This window comes from Hirundo rustica, chromosome 3 (genome assembly GCF_015227805.2).
Source record: "Hirundo rustica isolate bHirRus1 chromosome 3, bHirRus1.pri.v3, whole genome shotgun sequence".
Classification (NCBI taxonomy): Eukaryota; Metazoa; Chordata; class Aves; order Passeriformes; family Hirundinidae; genus Hirundo; species Hirundo rustica.
In genome coordinates this window covers 29,027,593-29,050,658 of record NC_053452.1, presented here as the reverse complement: position 1 = coordinate 29,050,658, position 23,066 = coordinate 29,027,593, and the positions used below count along the sequence as shown (strand labels likewise).

At 45.1% G+C, this 23,066-nt stretch overlaps 1 long non-coding RNA gene across 1 annotated transcript; it reads left to right on the top strand.

The window, feature by feature from the left end:
• Positions 1 to 10,287: 10,287 nt before the first annotated feature.
• LOC120750387 (uncharacterized) lies at positions 10,288 to 16,139 on the top strand. The gene is made up of 3 exons (XR_005699972.2): positions 10,288 to 10,599; positions 11,199 to 11,353; positions 15,993 to 16,139. It is a non-coding gene; the product is annotated as an uncharacterized LOC120750387 (long non-coding RNA).
• Positions 16,140 to 23,066: the final 6,927 nt, after the last annotated feature.

Sequence of the window (23,066 nt, the reverse complement as noted above, 5' to 3'; positions counted from 1 at the left end):
AAAGGAATTACTGTTTTCCTTGTGTTACCTTTTTAGTTGGCACAGCTCCAAAATCTGCTGATACAAAGATAAATCTGCATTTTTTGAGAAAGGCATAAGTAAATCCAAATCATCTACTTGGCCATGCATTCCCACTCCACTCAAATTCCTTTCAGAAGTGATGAATATACAAGGAACTTGAATAGAGTGCGGAGGAATAAATGCTGCAATAATTTAAAAGGGGGGGGAAACCCACAAGACATGCTGAGCTGCTATTTTCCAACTTATTGGTTAGTTTTGGGGTTTTTTTCTGAAGCTGCTGGATTGGTGTTTCCTCTGTCATTCCTTTCTCTGCCTGCTGGAGGATGAAACGAGCCCTGGTGAAAAGGGAAGTCTACGGTTTTAAATCCTATTCTATGGATTAAAGTGGATCTTCATTTGTGCTTAGACTTTGTGCCAACCATCTCCCAAGATAATTTCATTCATTAAAAAAAAAATACAGCTTTATTTCTCTATTTCATGCATATTGGGTAATGTTCAGTCCCAAGTACTGTTTAGCTCGGTGAAGAAAAGTTTTTCTTCATTAACGCCCACAGCTTAATCGGTGTTTGTGGATATATCATCTTTTATTTCCTCTTTAGCTCTATTTTAGCCCACCCATATTAGATGAATGGTTTTCCCATTTCCCTTCCTAAGCTCTTGTTTCTCCACCAGGCACTGTGGTGTAGGCATGTAACAGAGCAGAATGGAGTTGCCAGGCACAGTCTCATGGGAAAAAAAATCCAACTCCTTGCCTTTTTGTTAGCCAGTATGATGATTTTCAGACATATCCCTAAGTTGTTTTTTTTTTTTGGTTTTTTTTTTTTTTAAATTTCTCCTTCAGTAACAAGTTTATACCAGGATCTATTCTGACAGGGACAGAAAATTCCTGGTAGGTGTGGCCTATCTGCCATCAATGGGACAAGGCCACCCTGCTCAAAAGTACACACTACCACACCAATTCTCATATGCTGTTCCACTTTCTTCCTAATTGTCTAGTCTGGAAAATATTTCCCGACAGCTCAAGGTCAAAAAGTGGAATGTAGTTTATAGCCAAGACCAAAACTGAGAGAAACCAATGGGTCTCTTGTGCAGGAAATGTGAAATGCTGTGTGGTTCCTTCCCAAACTAATTATCCCTGTGACCTCAGTTGTGTGATTCCTTGTAAGTTTTATATATATACACACGTATTACTTCCCAATAGAAGTGATGAGATGTGACTTTTTGGGGGAATGTAGGCAGGCAGGCCTCTAACACCTACTTGAGCGGTGCAGACAAAAGCTGGCTTTCAAAATTCACATTATCAGCATTTCCATCTGCAGAAGCTTGTTCCTGTTCTGAGGTAGGTTTCAAAATATTGTTACATTAAGTGGAGAGCTCTAACAGTGGTGCTGAGCTGGTAATCACAGAAACCAAAGAACTCAGCTTATCCAAAAAACCTAGCAGAGGGCAAACAGCAAAAGTGAATGCTTCCCCAACCTGGAGCCCTCCTGACAGGGGAGACCATAGCTGCCTCCCTATTCCCAGTGGGCACTTTGCCTGCAGGGCTGCTAGTGATAGACTATTGACTCACTGCCACTCGAAATACCTCCATGCTGATGTGCCCAGAACCCAAAGTGTATTGCCTTTGCATTAATTGAAATGTCGCTTTCAGCAGCCCTTATAAACGTGCTCAGTTGCGGTGTGAAAGCATTTGTTTCCAGCAGGGATCCTGATAACTAGTGAGATTCAGGAGCGCTGACTGACCTTTGATCATCGGCTTTCAGCTTGGCTTGCTGCCGTGCTGGGAGGAGGAAGGGAAAGTTCTTCCTTATAAAAGCCAACTTCATGTCAGTGTCTCCTGTTAACATTTAGTTTGTTTAGCTGAAAAACACAGAGCTTTGAAACTCCCTTTGTCCTGAATTGCCTGTCTCCTTTTCCTAGTGACACTCATAGCTCAGAAGTTATGTCTTCATTTTTAATCCATATGTGACTTAGATTTTGATGAATATTGCAGCTGCTGCATTTCCAAGTTTGCCCGTCTCCTAGCTTTCCCCTCATTTCACCTCAGAAACTGCCTTGATATTTTCTTCAAGGCTGCCAAAGTCAACTTTACCTCCTCCTTGGAAGCTCCTTAGCCCCACTGTTTAGGGACAAAACCTTGCTGGATGCTGCAAGGGCAGCCCTGGCTGTGCTCCCCCAAGGGCTGCCATGGTAAGAGCCAGCAACCCTGCGGGCTGCTGCGTGCTTTTGCAGTCCTTGGACTTCTGAGAGAACCAGGGCTCTCGTGCCTGCAGCTCCTTCAGGATTCATTCCCGTTCATCCTCCCCTGGTGCTTTTTCTGATCGTTCTTCACGGCAGGAGGGTCAACTGACACCTGTTCAAATCTAGGTTTTAGATTGCTGTCTGCTATATGACCTGGTTCCTCCTCTGACTTGGGAGCAATTCGTGCAATCTGAGCTCGACTCCATGCATTTCTCTGAAATCACTCTGATATATCCTGATTACACAAAACCCCCGTAGCCCATGTCACTGGTAATGTAGTTCAGTACTAGTGGAACAATAGCAGATAAGAATGTTTGGCTTCCAAACAAACCACACCCAAAACCAATACAAAAATGAAAAATTACTAACATCCACTAAGGCAAACTTAAAAACTGAAATGCAGAAAGGAGAGCAGAGAGGTCACAATATTTAAAATAAGTTCAATTTGAACACACAAAATTAATGCATCTCATGATCTGCAATGGCAGCTGCTCACTTTGAGCTTTCATGCTGCACTCCACTGCTATGCTGCAGGTGGATAACCACAACCTCAGGTCATTGGCCCATTCAGGAGTATGCTAATTTTATACTAAGCCATTGCTAACAGGCAAGATTTAATGGAAGCGACTTTTGTTGGTAACTGATCTCCTAAACAAACCTTAAAGCATTTTGATTTGCCTTGTTAGAGGATGTTTCTTCAGTGTTTTTGGCATCTTTCTTGCTGGAAAAATCTCATCTTTAAATACTAAGAGGGATGGTGGCTGTTGTTTCTGTTGTTCTTCTCCTCCCCTGCTTTAGTTTAATGTTTTCAGGTATTTGACGAGGTCCATACCAGTAGATGTGCAGAAATGGGGGAAGGAGCGACCCAGGAGTTAGCCCTGGGATGAGTTTAGAAATAGAATAATGTTCCAATTTTGCAAATATTTTTGCTATCAGCTTTAATGGTATATATTGATTCTGCTTTGTTGTAACACATCAAAAGGCACTTTATATTTTCCCTGAGCCAGGGATTCTTTGGAAACCTGTGTCTTCAATTAAGGAATTTTTATATACCACTGATATATAGTTTCCTAGAGAGTGACACATTTTGATCTGGTATGAACTGATACAATCCTATTGACTTTGCCTCTGCTGCTTAATTTTTATAGTAGCATACCTAAGGGATATTTTGCATTGTACTTACGAGAAGAGGCTTGCAAAGATCACCTGTCTGGGAATCTACTGCCTTTGTGGCCCTTCCCTTGGATTTTACCACCTGCCTTGGGTTGTGGATGTGCTGAATGTGCATCAGGAAACATCAGGACAAGGACCTTGCCCACGTGCCTGTTACCTCTGACAACTTACGTGCCACAGCAATAGCAACCAAACTGAAGCCAGACAGCCTCACTCGCAAAAAAGGAGAATCCAAGAACATTCAAATTCTGGATTTAGAATCATGTAATAGCTCAGTGAGCCTGTCAGAAATATGACATTGCATATTTGTGTGTTCTGGTGACTTCACATTTTAAGTGTGGGCTCACACCAGCTTTGCTCAGTAGCCCAGCAGGTTCCTTCCTTGGGCTGAAACCCAGCCGTGTGCCATCCTTGCCTACGTGGGGTTTCTGAGCACAGCCTGGAGTCTGACCTGGATTTTAATGGCGTAAGCTGTGGCGAGGCTCTGGACTAAGAGCCACTGCTCTTTCAGTTGGCAAGAACATTTTGAAGGTCTGCAGCAAGAGAGCATTTACCGAGCCTCTGCTGAAATGAACACCAACAGATTGTAAATTGCGAAGTGCAGTGTAATTGAATCTGATCTCTGGCTTTTACAGACTGTAGTAATTGGAAATTGACTTTCTCTTAAAAACATGCCATTCCAAGGATGGCTCCATCTTGAAACTGTGATCTGATCATTTTTAAGAGCAAAAATGATGTGAAAGAAATAGTGGCATGGATTCCCCCCAGTACTGGTGGAGAGCAGTGAAGTAGGGACTTCGGGAGCTTCCTGCTGTGTCGCTGGTATTAGAAACTAAGTCCTACACTGTAATTAACAGCTTAGCAAATATGAACTGGGTCCTTGAATAGCCACGGCCTGCAGCCCAAATAGCAGTGCCCAGCTCGGGTCCAAGCAGGTGACCGACAGCAGGGCAGGGTGGGAGCCAGCCCTTGGCAGCGGGAGGCAGAGCACGCCTCCAGCCAGCGCCGGCTCTCCTGGGTACCCCCGGCACTACGCCGGCATCCCAGCCTCTGCCCTGCACAGTGCCCCTCTGGAATGCTGGAGGGGTCTAAAATTTGTCCTCAGACGTGAAAATACAATGATTTCCCTAATTTTTTGTTCCTGTATGTCTAGGAGATTTAAAGGTAAGGTTGGAACTTAACGAAAGAGAGTAAAACAGATGAAGTCTAGATCTGAACATTGTATTTTGTAATGTTGTAGGCTTGCTGATTAAAGTGCACGCTCCTTCTCCTTGCATGTCCCTTTTCTGTCTCAATAGCCTTTATTTTGTAACAGATACTTTAATTGCCTAGGTATTGATTAAAAATTTCACAGAAAGCCACAAACAGATTTGAGGCCTGGAATCTTTAGCAGAGAGCCTCAATGGAGAGCTGGTTTAGCTTTATCAGGGAGAAGATTAATAGCTGACTTGCTCAGTATAAAGTACCCTCATGGTAAGATGGAACTACCAAAAAATTATTGAATGTCTCAAGAGAATGTGTGGAGAATGGTGAAGTATGTCTCAGACACCTGGAACCTGAGGGTAAGTAAGCTCAAGTTAGAAATTTGGCTTAATTTTGAAATTATTTATTTTTATTACTAAAAAAAGCCTCCTAAGGAGTGATTGTTCTTATACTCTTTTTAAGACAAGAATGAATTTATTTTCAGAAGACATGTTTTAGCCAGATTTTTACTTAAATGATGGTTATGTGGTTCTTTGTGGGGTTACTGAATTGAAATTAAATAATTGGAGATTAGAAAGGGTGATTGTAGTGGTCCGTTCTTGCCTTTAACTCTCTCACTTTTTAACAGCCCAGTTTCTCACCTGCATGTGCCAGGTAAGTGAATACTCAACACTGGCTTTAGGTCTAAGCCAGCGGCCATGAATTCTAGAAAGTTCGGGGTAGGATTGAGGGTAAGAACTGTGAACCTTTCTCCACATCTACCTACTTTTTCCAAGGGCGGGAGAAACACTCACAGTGCTCTTATATGGTGCTGCAGGTAGATGTTGGTTATTGCCTTCTCCTTGTCCTTAAAACAGGAATAACTTAAAAGTTGTTTTGTTGTCCTGGTTGCTGATGAGGCTGTACCACCACTTCTGTTGTTGTGCGCAGTGAGTAAAAGGAAATATCCTCGTTTTGAGGTGCTCTGGAGGGTCACCATGGAAGAGGCTGACCAGCACCTACTTGTTCTAAAGGTTGTAGTTTCCAAGCAGCTGAAAGCTGCCATCCACCTGCTCTGTCTGCCAGTCAGGATGATCGTGTTCTCAGCTTTCCATTTCGTGGCCTGGGAAGTGCATGAGAATTTGGGCTGTGAAGACAATTATTACCTGCAACTGCACACTGCCAAGATACAGTTAACAAGCTGGGTTTCAGTTTCACATTTCGCTCCATGTTTTTCCTTCATGAAATCCATCTGCTGGTATCTTCTTCTTTAAAAAACATATTTTGCCTGCAAGTCCCCAAACAGCCAACACTTCCTCAACTCCCACCTTTTTAAGGAAATACAGCTTGAGTAGCCATTTGTGCTGAGTGATGGTGTTTGAAAAAGTGGGAATGTGTTACTGCAGTCACAGGGATGGAGATGAGACCAGGTATTGCCCATTGCTTCCATTATCTCAGTTGGAGTGAGATGGAGGTGTGCAAACCTCTAGCAGTTGGGTGGTTTTAGCGAGGCACCTGAAATTAGAAACCGCTTTTAATAAACGCTGTATAAATAACATTAGTATGAAGGATTAAAGGAAGAGCACTGAAGGAATTTGAGGGCAAGGGGTTGATGGGTTGTCCTTACAACACTCCTTCAGACCTGTGACCAGATCCCACCACTTACCCTGCAGTGATACTTACTCTGCTGTGCCAAGGCAGTTGTCTCTTTTGGAAGAGGTAGCAGTTTCACATATGTACCATATTTTAAGAATGAGTGACTGGCTTCAAGGAATCAGAGTTTTAGTTACACCTAGGTAATTCTGCTAGCTAATAAATATAGCTAGCACTAACTTCTAGCACTATAACTGGATATTCAGAAGCATCTGCACACGCAGTCTGAAGGATTCTCCCTGCTTTAAACTAATTTTTTTTTTTTCCTGTGCTCACGTCAGTGTTGGGATTCTCTGTTTTCTCAGAAAGGTAGAAGTAGCATTTGGTCTTCTTTCTAGGACACAGCATTCTGCCTGCATAGTTCTACCTCTGAATTCACAGCTAGGCTTCACCCAGAAGGTACTGACATAAATTATTTAATTTTATGTTTTGAAGGTTCCCTGTGATCGTATAAAACACATTCCATTTGAAAGTGGTTTTTGTAATCAAATTTGCTTTTAGCTTTTAAGGCATAAAGCTCTGTTGAATGCACTTGGATAGAGCGTACTCTTTCAAGTAACTTTTTTGTTAAGAACCTTAAACCAGATCTGTTTAACAAATGTTCAATGAACGTGGCCTCTGCTGCTTCTGTGGTAGTGCGGTGTTGTGATATTCCAGGAAAAGGCACACTGCAGGCAGTTTGGACCTGAGAGTGGTTAGCAATCTGTGGAACACAAGTCCAGGGCTCTGCTGTGAATTCCTCTACAAAGCTGTTATGTGATCCTGAGGAAGTCGCGTTGCCTGTTCATTCCTGCCTCTTCCCCATGTCCCATCTGCTGACAGTACTCTACTTAACATGTTTCCTTTGGGAGGTAGTAAATACAGCATTTTAGGGTCCAAAAGTGTAAATTTTTGAGCTCATTTTATACTCATACCGCACCAGTTGGATTAGGCAAGACATATAAAGAAGAGTTTGGTCTTCACCTTCAACCAGACTTACAAAGGAATTATCTCGTGCATAAACAAGCCATAGACAATATAACCTTGTGACCGTGTTTGCTCAACAATATGTTTTTGAAAATCCAGCTCACTGTCAGCAGGTGTTGTGTTCAATATGTCTTGCCCTAAATTAATCAAGCACATTCAAGTGGACAACTACAAATATTCTCCCATGAGCATATAAAATGTTACATCTTAAAAAAATCCCTACCATAAAATTCCTACATTTGATACTGATACTACGGACTGAAGGACTTTTTAGTTAGCCACTGACCAATTCCGCTCAGAAAATTATTTTTAAAGTACTGTTTATCGATATACCTTCTGTTCGCGTGCATGACAGGACGTCATAGTTTCATTTTGACTAACTATACTGTGCTAAGCAGTAATCGTGTCGAAAAAATTCCTCAGAAAAAATTTCACGATGTGCTACTTTAAAAATCACGTTGAATGACTTTAGATGTGCCAAAGTTTGCTTTTCCTCAAGTTTAATTACAGAAACCATCTAACTGCTCAGACCTTCCCCAAATCAATCTTTCCCTAATAGTGCACAAGGATTCTGCTCAGTATCTATGCTATGCATATATGTGTGCGAATATTTGCTTACTTAAATTGTTCATGAGAAACCTTATCTTCCTGGAGTATGTGACATGAGATACGGTCACCAACGCGTGCCGGTAGGCTGTGCAGCGGGGGCAAGGCACTGAGAGCTGCCCTAGCTTTCTCTGAAATTAGGTGCTATGCACTGTACTAGGCTGCATCTGCACAATCTGCCACAGAGAACACAAAGGGCTTCGTCTAACAAAATGTATTTTACAGAGATTTCCGTGGGGAAGGAAGCATCTAAGTACCTTAGGAGCTCTGGAGTCAAACAAATGGCAGTTCTGAGATTTTTCCAACAGCGCTGCATTTGCTTTCTTTTGAAAGTGTAGCTGGATGATGGCTGTGCCTGTCTTTCACACAAACAGCTATTCTGTCGAGCACTGCTGATCACCCGGGTGTGATCCAGCAGCAGCGCTCCCACTTGGCTCTGCTGTGCCAGGCTGCAGCCAGTGATGGACTCCTCTGGCTGCGATATCTTCCGTCTTCCGATCAATGCCGTCCTGCTAAGCAAAGAGAAATACAATATTCATAGGAAGGAAGGGAGAATGCAAGGAGCTATGTCTCCCTTTCTCAATGATGCCAGCCTGCAATCAGGAATGCAGGTACCAGGATTTTGATCCCCACTCTCTGTTTCTGTACGCTACACATGCCCCAGCATCTAACAGAAAAAAGGAAATCTCTTTTCTGATATCAGGTCCTATATTTAGAAGTCAGCATCAAGTCCTGTTTCTGTGCCAGGCAGCTCCTGGCTAGCTGGAGAAGCTATCTCGCTACTCCCACCTGTGGATCTTCTGTTATGAAACTAGCTACAGATTTCTTTAATGGTTTGTTTAAATGAAAAAAACAATCTGCAGGGTCTCCTAGAGAGACTTTTTGACAGCTTAAACGTTATTTTCTCTGTAGGATTTAGCCAAGACATATAATCTACTGTCTGCAAAGTAGCAAAAGCCTTGGGGCCTTAAAATGACCATAAAGTAGTGTCTACAAACCTCCATTTTTGTCTCAGATAAACATCTGTGGGTGCTGCAGCTCCTATCATTTAGCAGCACAGTGAAGCACTGTATCAGAAATTTTACTGTTGCATCACCTCAACTGAGCTGCAATTGCAGATTGAACAAGAAGGAAAGCAAAGCTTTCCCTGCACGTTTTGCAGCTCATACAATATAAGCTTTGCAAGGATAAAGTAAACGGAGGGGTGGCAGTGGGGAGGGGGTATGAGGGTGTCAGCAGTCAGTATAGCTGTAATCTTGCTTTCTCTGTGCATTTTAATAGAGATCTCCTGCTAACTGAAGCCTCTGGGTGGCTCGGTAACAGCCTCCTCTGTGCTGCCCCAGCCACAGCTCATCCTTCGCTGCTCATCTAGTACTGCAGACCGGACCCTGCTTCCTTACACAGAGCCTTAACCTTGCCTTGCCCTTCCACCCTACAACAGCTGCTTTGTTTCCCTTTCACTAACAGTCGGACATGACAAATTCCTTCCCTCTAAAGCCATTAAATCAGAACCGGCACCACCCCAAGTGGTTTCAGAACTAGCTGATTTAGATGCTGGAGTCTGCTGCAAGGCCAAAAATAACTCCCCATTTCTTTCTCCTTCATTGGTGAAAGTAGGAGAGAAAGTGGCCAATGACAGAGACACAAATCCCCCGTAGGCATCGGAGACAAATCTATTTTGTGGCAGGAAAAAAAAAAAAATAATAATGCTCCTGAAAAATGTTTCTTTGCTCAGGCCAATAGATACAGACCTGCTGCATGCAATTTTGCTGAACCGACGGTATCACTTGAATGGCTCACAGACTACATAAAATGCATTACATAATTATATTTTTAAACACTGTCCCCAGCTGTGCTGATGCACATAAAAGCTGTGTTTACAATGGACTCCGCACATGTAATTATTTTGTGGCACTAGCTCTGTGCATTTCCTTGATGGACGCTCCACGGTGCATAAAATTGTAGCTTTTATCATAGATTCTTGAATATATTCTTTGGCTGTTTCAGCTTTAAATACTCTGTTGTCCTCGCATGGGTGAACAGGACTGATGCCTGGAAGGGGTAAATTATAGCATCTGAGGGAAAACCTCTCAGTCCTCTGGGAGCAGCAGAGAGGGAAACATGATGAGTGTTGGAGTTGAGGCACCTGGGTCACGGGAAGCCCTGAGCAGCAGAGCCGGCTGCTCCTCCATGAGAGGCTTCCTGTGCTGCTCCTGGGGACAGAGCAAGGGCCCTGTCCCTGTTTGGCCTGCACGGGTTCATCCCAGCCCGGCTAATGCTGCATCAACCCAGCCGTTCTCTGAGACAGGCAGGCTCAGTAGTGCCTGGTGACTGCGGGGGCAGAGGGGCTCTGACGGTGCAGAGTCAAACAGAGCATGGCCCAGACTGCTGGGATCAAAGGACTGCTTTGATTTATCTTCCATTCTGTTTGTTTACAGCCAGCAAGCTCCCGGCATTTCACTGTGAGCTCTCCCTCCTCTGTTCTCCATCCAGTTGTGGAATACCAAGCATTTCTTTACCCCAGTGCAGTAGCTGGTGCATAGGACCCAGTGAAGAGTACAGTGGGATATTTATTTTACATCTGTTCCTGTGTTCTTGAGTATTAATAATGCTGTGAAAAGCTAGATGCTGGAAGGATTGGTACATAACACAGTCCAAGAGTTTTGCCTGCCAAGCAATAGCACTTGGAAATAAATAGAGACAAAAAGTAATACAATATCCTGAAGAACAGCTTCAAAATGATGAGCAGCACCACAGGTGCGCCTTTCATTTTTTTTTTTTTCCTATTGCTGCAAAGAACTAGCAAACTTTTGTTGTCAATAATCAAAGTGGTTTGTCATCTTCCTTCTAATCCCTGACTAACCTTAGATGTGAGATTACACATAGGAAATGAGAAATTTGTGGGAAACCATTTTTTAATGGCAGGTGTTTGGTTGGAAGCCTGCCAGTTTGCAGGTTTGCCTTCTGGTAGTAGATAACTTGAATTCCTTTGTTATCATTCCTTGCCCTTTTCAGCCCTGTGTTTAGTCATGGAAGCTGGAAGCCTATGCTTCCCCAAGCACCATGTGAACTATTAATTGGTCTAATGCCAACAGTGATCAAATTATTCCAAACCAAATGGCCTGACTGTTGGTAAACCAAGTTTTCCACTCTCACATGAATATGGGCTTCTCCTGTGGTGGAAACTCTTCAGCTATGATGTCCTTAGCATTCCCTACGTTTGGCATGTAAAGTTGACATACTAGCTTCTAACCCGTTGATGCATTTTGCCCCAAAGTGTCAGGTGATGCAATAACAATCTTTGGGGCGGAAAAAATGAGGAACTGCATGAGTTTATTGTATGTTTGTTTGCATAGCCTGCCTTTCAGATAAACCTTATCCCAGCAAGTGTACTGGTACTTGAAAGAGTCCTTGAATAACCTGCACGGAAGCTGAACCACCAGAGAGGCGCTACGTCGGAAAAGCAAGCAGAGGAAGGTACCAGAAGCAGTGCAGAGGAAACACTTCTGAAGTAAGCCCCTCCTTGTATTGTTCATATGTGTGTCTATCCTGTTTCTGCAGCACAAAGTGTTGTTGTTTCATTAGAGATAACATGGCTCGTACATTTGAAAAGGGTACGTTTCTCACTGTGTAGGACATACCTCTTTCTTGCTCACCTCACTGAAGTATGTGATTATTATCTTTCAAAAGGGTTTATTTCCTTCTACTCCCTCACTCTAGTCTATCACCCATCTAGGCCAAAATATGTTTTACAAATATGTGATCATCTTATACAAATCAACAGAATTCCATGTGCTTTGATAGAGAGCTGTGACTTAAGCCAGTGGAGGATCTAAGTCCTCGGTATTTTATGTAACATAGATAAAGCCCAAAATTTGTGATCAAAGAAGAAATATTTCTAGGTCTAAGGTGTTTGCATTGTTACTCTTCCACATTAGTTACAGTCCTTTGCTGCAGCCACTTGTGCAAGACTTTTGTGTTTATCTTTGTGTACGTGGAGATAAGAGTTGCTCATCTTTTGCAAGACACTAGGTGTTGCATACAGACGAGAGTAGGAATCGACACTAAAGTTAGTGCAAGTTTTGCAGTTCAACAGGAAAAAAACCAGTCCTCTCAAGACTACTGTTTGAACCCTGATCTTTGCCTCTTGTGTCTAAGTCACCAGAAGCTTCTGTTTCCAAAAGCAAAAGAATGCTCTGAGAAGTCACAGTTCAGTGTAAATGATGTCATGGCTATAGGAGTTGAGGCATCATCTTTGTTGCATTAAATCCCTCTTGGAAATGTCCAATAAAGCCAGAAGGAAAATGGGACTTATTTTACCAGTGTTTTGAGCATTTTAATTCCATTCTTGATATATTTTCATCTGTGAGAAGCTTTTTTAATTCTATAAAGTTCTATCACTATATTATCTAAGCAGCGCAGTACTCAGATTATGTAAGTTGTACATAATAGGATGTCTGTTAAACTTTGCTCCTTCCAGCTTTGGAAATTTCTATATTGCTCTTCTCTGGTGACTCAGCTAAAGATCTCCCATATGACCTACGAGAATATATGATTAGGGTGGGATTTCCACCCTTCGAAGGAACGTATCCTAGTCCTCAGGTATGACCACAGCTGCAGCCTTGCTCTCTTCTCACATCCCCTGGACTTTTCTGGGCAATCTTTAACCATTGATCAGTGGATGCATGCTGGAATCCCTGCCATCATTTAAGATCTGTCTTTCTGGGAATATTTACCTAATGTTTTCAAAGAAAACTTTTTTTTTTGCATCTTTTGATTTGCACAGCAGGAGCATTTGCCTGTTGAACAAGATTGCAACCTCAATATGTACTTTCATGGTCTGTTTCTTCTAGAGGGTATTTTTGGCCCATGAAGTGGTGTTTTAACAATATTTCTACCAGTACTATTTTTATGATATGTCTCTCGTCGTGGTGCATTGCAAACCATATGGCCAAGCACAGTATATGCAGCTACATGGCAAGGTTTACTGCCCAGCAGGCATGAGAAGCATTTATTTTGAATAGATGTGTATTGCAGGGAAAAAAAAAAAAAAATTAGCTTCAAGGGTACCGGCTTAGGACTTTTATTTCTTCTCTTGATTCCCCCTTGGTTTTAAATGAGGATCAGCATCTCTCCCTTGGAATCGCACTGCAATAATGTGGGCTCAGAGCAGCTGTTTTTGCTTTGCCTTGCTGATGGCTGGCAGGAGATGAAATATGGAGGAGTAAATTCTGCCTGGCTGCTACAGGTTGCATCACAGAATCACTGACTGGTAGATCTCTGAGAATTGTTACTGATAGCTAGATTTTATCTTGTTAGGGGTAAGAGCTCATGGAACATGATGACTCAAGGAATGACTAATGAAAGCTTTATGACGAAACCTCTGTCCTAAGGCATATCAACCGTGACCAAAAATTATAATCAGGGAGTTATTTGACAGTCTAGGGTGAGTGAGCAGATGCCCTGAGTCCAGCTTCTTGTAGAGATGTGTCTTCAGTGTAAAATCCACTAGCTCAGCTTGTACCAATTAATGTCAGTGGGGAAAGGCACAAATGGTGAACTACGCCATTACTCCTCAAGTGGCTTTGCCCCTTTAGAACTGGGCCATTTAATGAGCAGATGATATTGCCATCACTTAATGTTTTTCTCTTTTGTAAATAAACCCCTCCAGTCAGAGGTATACACACAGCTTTGTGTGTTCACACAGAAACACAGGCTCCAGGCCCCTCAGGAACAGTTCCAGCTACTCAGCTGCCACTACATTGTCAGTGCAGGCGTCATAATGTTTAGGTGGGCCTCCTATGCAAATGTCATGGGAAGTCCCCCTGCCTGGCTAATTTATGTCTCTACCAGAATACCTTTCTTCAGCTCCTTGATCCCAGGCCCTGGAATTTACAGTGTTTTACAAGTATCTTTGCTTTTCTTGTGACACCAATAGCTCCTCTACAATCCCAAATCATTAGTCACACACTTCAGTCAATGTGGAGCTATCACCTCCCTTGACTCAGTAAAATTACCTCCTGCCTTCTTGTGCCAATGGTTACATTTTCTGTACAGCAACATCCGATTTCCCCATTTCTGCCATAATGCATCATTTTCCCTGGAGAAGAACAAACTTCCCCTTTTGGGCAGGGTACAAATGAGGCAGGATTTGCTCAAGGTACGGGGGCATAGAAAGGGGACAATTGCAAGTTTTGCTCTGGCAGTCAGGAGATGAGATGAGGACCAGGGAAGTCAGAGGTTTGGCTTTGGCTCTGATAATGATTTTCTGTGTGGCCCTTTGTAAGCTCTTTCATGTTTCCACTTCATTTTTCCCAATCCTAAAATGGAGTTCAAAATCATCACTTCTCTAACACCTCCCCCTCCATGCACACACACACACACACACACACAGAGTTGTGAGGAGGTTTAATGTTTATCTCAGAGGCTTTGAACAGTATCATATATCCAGGCACTATATACAGGTATTTAGACCCCAGAATGAGCTTCAGAAAAACATCAGTAAAGAAAACAGCATTTATATTTTAATCATATTAATCATAAATTTGGGATTGGAACAGAATAAGTGATTAACAAACCTTCAAAACAAGCTTTATTTCATTGGCTTGAGCTGCCTTCTAGTTCTGTTTGTGTACGTCAAAGTGATGTTCAGTCTTTTTAAATGAGTCACCGAACTGGAAGAACAAAAATATTTGATGGTAACATATAGCAGCAAAACAATTACCCTTTTTATTCTGACAGGCATCATAACCAGAATAGCAAGTTAGAGCTAGAGGTCTAGGCTGGTAATTTCTTAGCACATATCAGGGATTTTAGATCTGGTTGCAAGACAGTGAAAAAGAAATGAAATGTCAGAAAAATTAAAAGATAACACTAGATTAAACAATAAAAGCGAGCATGCCAGTTAGGATACAACAATTTTTATTTATAAAGGTGCTACTGATCAGTGAGTCCATGCAGTATTCTCACACAGCACAGCCTTGTCTAGCAGCTTTCTGTACCTTTATCCAGAGGAGACTCCTTTCCACCCTGCTTGCTGCATTGCACCACTGATTTAGTGAAGACATCATCCTCATAAGGATGCTCTTCTAACTCACCTCTGAAATCCGCTTGCTTTTCTCCTCTGACGATTAGGTTTAAATGTGCTGCAGTAAAGTACTCATCCTTAGCAGTCGTATGGCTTTTTAAGTGATAAACTGCATTAGCAAATTTCTTATTAGATAATCTATCAAATGAGGTCATACATAATTTTAGCAGTCTCATCTTGATTTATAGCATGATCACAGCAAATTATGCATACACAAACCAGCATGCTGGCTGTCAAAGTCAGGTATTTTTTACTCTGCTAAAGAAACTATTTCCAGGCCAGCCCAGTGACCTACTGGTAGCGCTCTGCGTCACCACCTTGCCCAGTTTGCAGGACAGCCCTCAAGCTCACCCCTCACCTCTTATTAGGACTGATGAGAGCTGGAGGCGGTAGGCTGAATCTTCGCTTTGTACTTCACAACAACACTCCTTACTGGTGCTTATTCTGACCGGTTTTCCGTATTCCCCTTAAGTAAGGACATAGGCTCACTTGGACGAGTAAGCTCATGCATGGGGGAACTGTGTCTGCAGGGTGCTGATGTGCTCCCTGGCTCCCTTCTGTGTTCCCAAGGGAATGAAAAGCGCTTTGAGTGAATCATCAGGCAGCATTGCGCACGACTGTAGCAGAGTCTGCTTCCCAGTCCGGGCTGCTCGGGCCAGCAGAGGCTCGGTCACCGCGGCCACCTGCACCCACGGGCGCTGGAGGAGGCAGCGCTCCATCTCCTGCCGTCTGCACTGGGGAGCCATGGCACCTGCCTTGCTACCAGCACAGGTGGGGAATAGAGGGGAAAAAGGGGAAGAAGCCTCTGGAACTTCAGCAGTTTCTGAACGGCCCTTCGCTGGTGCTGTTGCACTGTTGCTCACTGTAGCCGAGGTCTAGTCCCCGCACCGCAAGTAAATTGCTCCTGGGATCCAGAAGGGGCGTGACTCCTATCCCCTGGCTTCAAACTTCTGCACATAACACTTCATCCATTGAGATCTATTTGTATCTACAATAGGGGGGAGCTGCAATAAGCGATCTGATCTTGCCTTTCTCTTCACCTTCTCTCACCTCACGTCTCTAGGGTTTCTAGGGTGTAAGCTGTGCGAAGTGGCGAGAGTACACGTCATCTGCGTGGCTCTGAATAAGCTGTGTATTTCCCACTGGACTTGTGGCCAAAGCCTGCCCACGAAGGACCAAGCTTGACTGAACGAGATGTGTTCCTCAGCATTCCAGGTATCTGCTCCTAAACTGTAAAAGAAAAGCTAACTGAAAATCTGAATAAAAAATTTCCCTAGGGAATGTAGGATCTTAGAGGCTTAACTATCACTACATGAAAGCTTCTTGAAACAATCAGTACATAGATCTCCATGTTGTCTCCACAATATTATTCCTGGAGTGAAAGACTGGAAGAAATCAAAATCATTTATCAAAATGAGCAAGCAAAGGTCATGCTTTCAGTGGATGGCACTGCTGTTTCGCACATGCTCTGGTAATTTTGCCTAATCCTACTGAATGAGCTTTTCATGCATACATATGTGTGTGTATGCATATCTGTCACGAGTAAAATCTATTGTATCCTCGGTTGACAAGCTGTGTTTGACAGATTGCAGCAGGGTCTGGGGAAAGAAATTCATGACCCAGGCTAAGAGTAGAGTATAGGACCTCCCTCTGGAGCTCATCATCCACAACAACCACAGCACTGCCTCCCCAAGCTGGTACCAACACCAGTTCAGGTCCCTCTTCTCCCCGCTCCTTTTACCACTGCCAGGGTGGCTGAAGATGCAACAGAGAGGATGATGAGAAGGGGCTTGTTTCTTCGGGGCACAGTTTTACAGTGAAAATTTGGCGAGTGATGGAGCTACCCAGGTCGTGCCAGCCCTGCACGAGGCTGTGCCACGGGATGGAGAGGGGTGAACGGGCAGGAGTAGAGAGCTGGCTGCAGAATGGGTGACTTGGAACCCCCCGAGCACCTGAAGATTGGTGCTGAGGGAGGGCGAGGGGCCCTGCAGACGCCCCCTCGGGCCCCACAGCCGCACCTTGCAAACTGCAGCCTCCCCCCCGGGTTCGCACTGCCAAGGGCACGTCCCTCGGAGCAGCCCCGGCTGGAACCGGAGCTGGAAGCAGGGCACAAGTTCTCCCCTGGTGCAGCGGGCCCCCCGAGCGCCCTGCCCGCGCCCCGCACAGGGACCCTCCGGGCAGGGAAGGGGGCACAGCACCCTCTCCCCAGTGTGGGCATCCCGGGGGAGCAGCTGCGGCACCCCCGGCTCCGTGGGGCGATGGGGTCCCCGCAGCAGCCCCGGGCCGGCCGCTCCTTCCCCAGACCTGCCTCTGCAGAGGCGCTGGCCGCCATTGGCACGGGCGCTGCAGCGCCGGTTGCCTGGCAGCGGGAACGCGTCCTCTTCCCACGGCAAGCCGCGTCTCCATCCACCCCGCTTCGGATGTCTGCCCAAGCCGGAGAGCTCAGCGAGGGGAAAGGGAGCCGGCCGAAGCGCGCTGAGGAAGCCCCGTTTCTTCACTGGGACCCTTGCATTGATCAGCTGCCCCACAGGTGAATCCATCCAGCGCCACAAGCAGAATTCCGCGTGCTCGGCCATTCGGCCCGGATTAGCACTAGGAGAACAAGCTCCCTTAAAGAAACACGTGATAATTACATGAATATTTAGCATTATACAAAACTGCCGGAGGAAAAGTGAGCGTGTAGCTAAGCCCCAGGTCCGCCTATTCTGTGTCTGGGTTTTTGGGTCTTGCTGAAAACACACCAACGTGCTCGATGTGCTGAAGGAAGGCAAAGCATCGTATCTGATCAGGAGCACAGCGCTGGGTCTCTGTGCCTTACAAAGCATGTGCACCGTGTTTATCGGTGTGCCTCTGCATCCAGCTGCCGTGCTGTAGGAACTCCGCTGCTGATAGTGCAGCAATCACAGCGTGATGAATCTGAGAGACACAGAAATCACCGACTTCAGAGATATCCATCTTCCTTAAAAGAAAGCAAGCCATTATGAGTCAGGCAGTTTATCTGCCAGCAGCCCACTGAAGAGAGCTGTCTTCTGCAGAGGGGTGGAGGACGGGAGGATTCCTGATGAGTGCAGCAAGGGCGAGGGCACAGGCTGGCAATGGAAGAGGAGAACGCAGCTCCTGCAGCTGCAGTATTTCGTGCCAGGGTGCCAGTGCTGTGCATGGGGCACATAAGAGAAAAAGTTAGTGGACTCTGCCCAGGGGACTGTGATGTACTGCAAGGATCTGGATTTGGGCTGCTCAGGCTCCGGGAGAAGCTGGGTTTGATGGAAGTGCAAAGGTGCCCAGCAGTGCTGAGCTCCGCGCCACCACAGCTGACCACGGTGCTGTCGGGTGGATTCCTCTGTGCTGGGGTGTGGTTATTTGTAGAGGCAGAACACAAGGAGACTCTCTCTCCCTGCTTGCAGGAAGGCTGAAATTGGTGTGGCCTCAGTTATTTTCTCAATCTACTTTGAAACAGAAGATTTGTCTTGAGGAGGCTCAAGCTACGTGAAAGCAGTCACAGCAGGTGCAAGAGGCAGCTCCCTTCCGACTTGACATGATCTGAGAATAACTACCCTGCCATCAAGGAGCTGCAGCTTCATCCTCAGCAACATCAGTATCAGCCCACCCCACCTAGAGCTGTGTCTCAAGGGAGCCAGAGCCAGGGAAAATGAGAGGGGCAGAGACCAGTTTCAGGGAGGCCCCTGGCAGAGGAGCACAGCAGCTCATGCATTTTCAGGTGAAGGAGGAAAGCCTTGGTGGGCGACGCACGGGAGGAGCTGTGGCACAGGGGTAGAGCTGTTGAGGTTGGAGGAGGGTAGGGAGGAAGGGCTGCTATTTAATTGCCAGCCCTGGTTCTATCTGCAAATAGGAGGCCGAGCTGTCACTGGTGTGCAAAGTAGCAGATGGCCTAATTGTGAGATTTCTCCCTTGCAAGAGCAAAATGCTATGCTGTTTTTAACATCTTTGCCTAGAGCTAGCTTCAGATACAACCAAGATATATCGTGCTAGAAATGTGCTCTAGTGATAATCAGGAGAAAACTGTGCTTGAAGTGAGATTTAAAAAATAATTATTATGGTCTACTGCTGTTAGTCACACATCCCAAAAGCTGACCTAGCTAAAAGAGCTTCCCAAAGCATCTTCTGCTTGACAGATCATCTGGAAATTATCCCATCATTGTGTCACCACGTCTTGCCTTATAACCCCCAGGACACTGTCTATGTAGGCACACCATTTCTTCCCTCTTCTTGGCAGAAAATAGTTCTCTTCAGCTTCTGATTTTTTTTTCTCATGCAGCTTCAACAGGTTTTGTGCAGTTTCTTCTCTTGGCCATTTTGCTGGAGAGCACAGGGCTTCCTTCCCCAAAGACAGAGATGGAGCATGGCCACCTCATCTTTCCTTGGGTGCCTGTAAGAGCTCAGGGCTCTGCAGAGCTCCAGGCCTGCAGGCAGAGACAGCAGATCTCACCAGTGTCACACTAATATCAGGTGCTTGAAACTTTATATTGAAGGTGCAGGGTTGTTACTGGTGAGTCCTTATGGCAGGTGCATTTTGTCAGCTTGAGCTCTGATCTGAAATCAGGGGAGAGGGCAGCACTTCTCTCAGCTGGCTCAGGTTTGCAGAGAAAACTCTGGTAAGGACTTGTGTGGAGAAAAAACTTGGACTAACCTGTAAATCTGCTTAATGTCACTTATCAGTTAGGGCAAAACCTAGGGTAAGTATCAGCTTGGAATGGAATCAAGTGAATGCTCTGTTTGAGGACAGCAGCCTTTGTGGATTTTTTTGCAGGCCACTGACCACATTTTTAAGGACTTTTGCCTGCTGTTTATAGCATGTGCTGTCTCTCTCTGACAGGCCTTTAAACTTTCTGATGTCTGTTGGGGTTTTCTGTTAGAAAAAGGGCTTTAATGGGTTATCTGTGAGCTTTGTCTCCTAAGTATGGGGATGTATTAAATCTTCTTTAAATCTACCTTTCCCTTACTGTCCATCTTCAAAGGACTCTTATCCATGCAGTAGATGCCTGTGCTGCAGCAGTCTGTCCTTCCCCTCCCCTCCTCTCCTCTGGCTTTCTTCCCCTGTTTGCTCAGAAGTCTCCTGCTAAAAATCCCCCAGCTGTGACACACCAGCCTATCTCTCAGATCCCACTGATTACAAGTCTCTCTCAGCCTCCATGTAAATCTCCCAATCTTTCCCTTCAAGGTCCTCTGTAAGTTACTTTGCCTTTAATCTCATTCCTCCCACTCCTCCTTCTATTCTCCCAGTCATCTCTCTTTTTGCTGATTTTATCTTGTTCTTGGATGGTTCAATCTTGCTTTTTTCCTTCATACTCCTCAGACACCTCAATCCATCTCCCATCTTCTGTTAGCCAAACGCTTTTCTTCTTGTTCTGTCAACTCCACCTGAAATCCCTTTTTCTTCCTCGCTAGCACTTACACACCACATGCCCTCATGCAGAGCCACCTGAGCTGCTGTCCCATGTGGTTTTCCTGGAGTGCATGCTCTTCACACCAGGAATTTGTGGTTCTCCTACAGTGCACAACCCCCCAGATACAAACACACGAGGGTCTTTTGAAGAACAGCAGTCGCTGGTAAGTAACCATGCATTATTAATCCCATTGCTTATATGACACACAGAAAACTTTCTCTAGCTGGCTGATAGGAGGAACCTTTTCTGTTGATGTGAAGGCACACTGTGAATGCTCCAATTAGGTAAATGCATAAGAAGAGTGTTATTTAAACTTAGGGTGACTGAAACTTCCTATAGGTGGCAAAGACATATGAGGGACATAAGGAGCAGCCTTTTAGAAGAGGTTTGGGGTCTCACTTCTGCATTGCTTTGCACTAGCACATCATCAGTGACTGCATTCAAGTTGCCTTTAACATCTTTACAATTCCTGCACGTGACAAATAATAGGGACTAGCTCCCACAGAGCAGAGGAAATACAGCAGCAAGTGTCTCACATCCATTTCTCAACTGTCATCAAATAGCTTTTATTCATGGCATAGCACAAGTGTCAGCCAACTGGCAAAGGCAGCCTATATTAAAAATGTTGGGGATTATTCATGTCAACAGACACAAGGGAGCTTTTCTCAGTCAGTGGATCTGCACTAGCAGTGGTATAAAAATGCAGCAGGTTCTCTACAGTAATCTCAAATCTGAAAAACTTTAGAAGGAGGCCAGCAGCAGACTGCCATTTCCAAGTAAAATGAAAAAATTAATCTAGCACCGTTAGATGAGAGCTTGGATAGGTGAGAGGTTTAACTGTGTGGTTAGATAGAAAAAGCTATACCGTAAGGATGTTATCTAGAAAGACTGAGGGGGGATACTTTTTTTAAAAATGCTCAGACTGAAGATGGTCAGGAGGTTGTGAGCTCTTCAGGTTTGCTTCTGATTACCCAATTAGCTGTTAGGTCCTTAGCCTGTTTGATTGCAGGCATTTCCTGCGCATTTTCAAGTATAATTTCTGTGGGCCACGTCATTTGTCTCTTATGGACAAGCTGCAACTTGGAAATGGATTAATCCTTTCTCCTTTTAAAAGATTAAAAATTATCAGCCCTGTTTAACCATTTATATGTTTGAGACTTTTAATAGGGAAGAAAAGAAAGATGGACACAAGCAGTAAAATTGCTTATCTTTAAAAATATCATGTAAAGGTGGACAAGGATGGAGGTTTCAGATGTCTCAGGTCAACTATTAAGGACAACTCCCTGACTGGTATTTTGAGTCCCGCTGTATTTGCAGAAGCCTACTGTATTCTGTCATCTTGCATTTTGAAATGGTTGCTTTTAAAACATATGGCCTGCTTCCTTCCCCCCTCGATTATTTTTGACTAGTTTAATTCTCTCAACTCCGTGATGTTATGTGGCTTTGAAATCAGGAGCAATTTAAGTGGGAAATAAAAAATTAAGGCCTATGCAAGTCATCATGAGTAAGGTGACCTGATCTGCTCTGACACAGATCTATGTTCCACTTATGCTTTGGAAAACTTTGGATACTGTATTTTTGTCAAAACCTAATTTCTGTACAAATGTGTGATGCAGAAGAAACCCAACCAGCAAAACCCTCAGATGAATTCCATGGCATCTCCATGACAACATATAGATGCATAGTCTGCTATATACATCCTACTGGCAGACTGACTGCTCCTAGCTTTTTCCCACGCTGAGCTGAAAGGCAGACTGACCAACAGGCTGCAGAGGATGTCGCTGGGATTTAAATGTGGAAACTGAGGATCATGTTTCATTCAGGGTAAACCAGAGGCAAATGGAGCAGCCTTACAGAAGAGGCGAGCCTTGCACCACAGCTTCCCTTGCTGAGGCTGCTTGGTCAAGTAAAGGAATGAGCACTGGCAGGTCTCCACTGAGTCCGAAAATTCACGTGGAGGACCTTTGCAGGGCTCTGAAAGTCTTGCCAAAAGCTTGTCAGTGTGACTTACAAGCATAATGAGATAAGAATGGAAGGTAATTTGAGTTAATAAGTTATCCTGAGAGGGATTTTTTTATTTTTTTTTTTCCTTTTCCTGCACACGCAGAAGGCAAGGGAGAGTGATCCAGTCCTCTCTCCCTGGTGAAGAACTCTGAACTCTGTGGCAAGATGTTTTCTTTCCACTCCCTGGCAACGTGTAGGAAGCCAGGGGGCCAGGCCGGTGGCACGGTTCATGTCAAATCCAACAGTAAATGAGCATGACCGTGGGGTCAGGACGCTGTCCCCAGGGCAGGGAGGGACCCGCCGCTGCTCTGCGCCTGCCGCGGGGCTCCGGGCGCACCTCAGCGCCAGAAGCAGCGGCCGGGATAGCAGAGCGGCGATGGATTCAGCAAATCCCCCCTCCTGGCTTTCTCCCCAGCCCGTCCCTGCCCCTGCCCCGTCCTCCGGCCCGCAGTGGGTGCCAGGCTTCCCCCAAGGGCGGGCGGGCGCGGAGCAGCTGCGGCGCTGTAATTTCACACTCAGCCGCCGGAGCAGCGACTCGCTCCTCTGCCTGGCCCCCGGCCTCGGGGCGGCCCCGGCCGCCTCACGCACTCCCGGCGCTGTCGGTGGAGCTGTGTTAGCGTTCGCAGCGTTTGGGAAGCGTTCCTGCTGCGAACGGGGGAGTGTGTGCGTGTAACCACCTAAGCAGAGCGCAGCCGGCCCTTTCGTGCTTGTGACTTTTGGACTCCTAC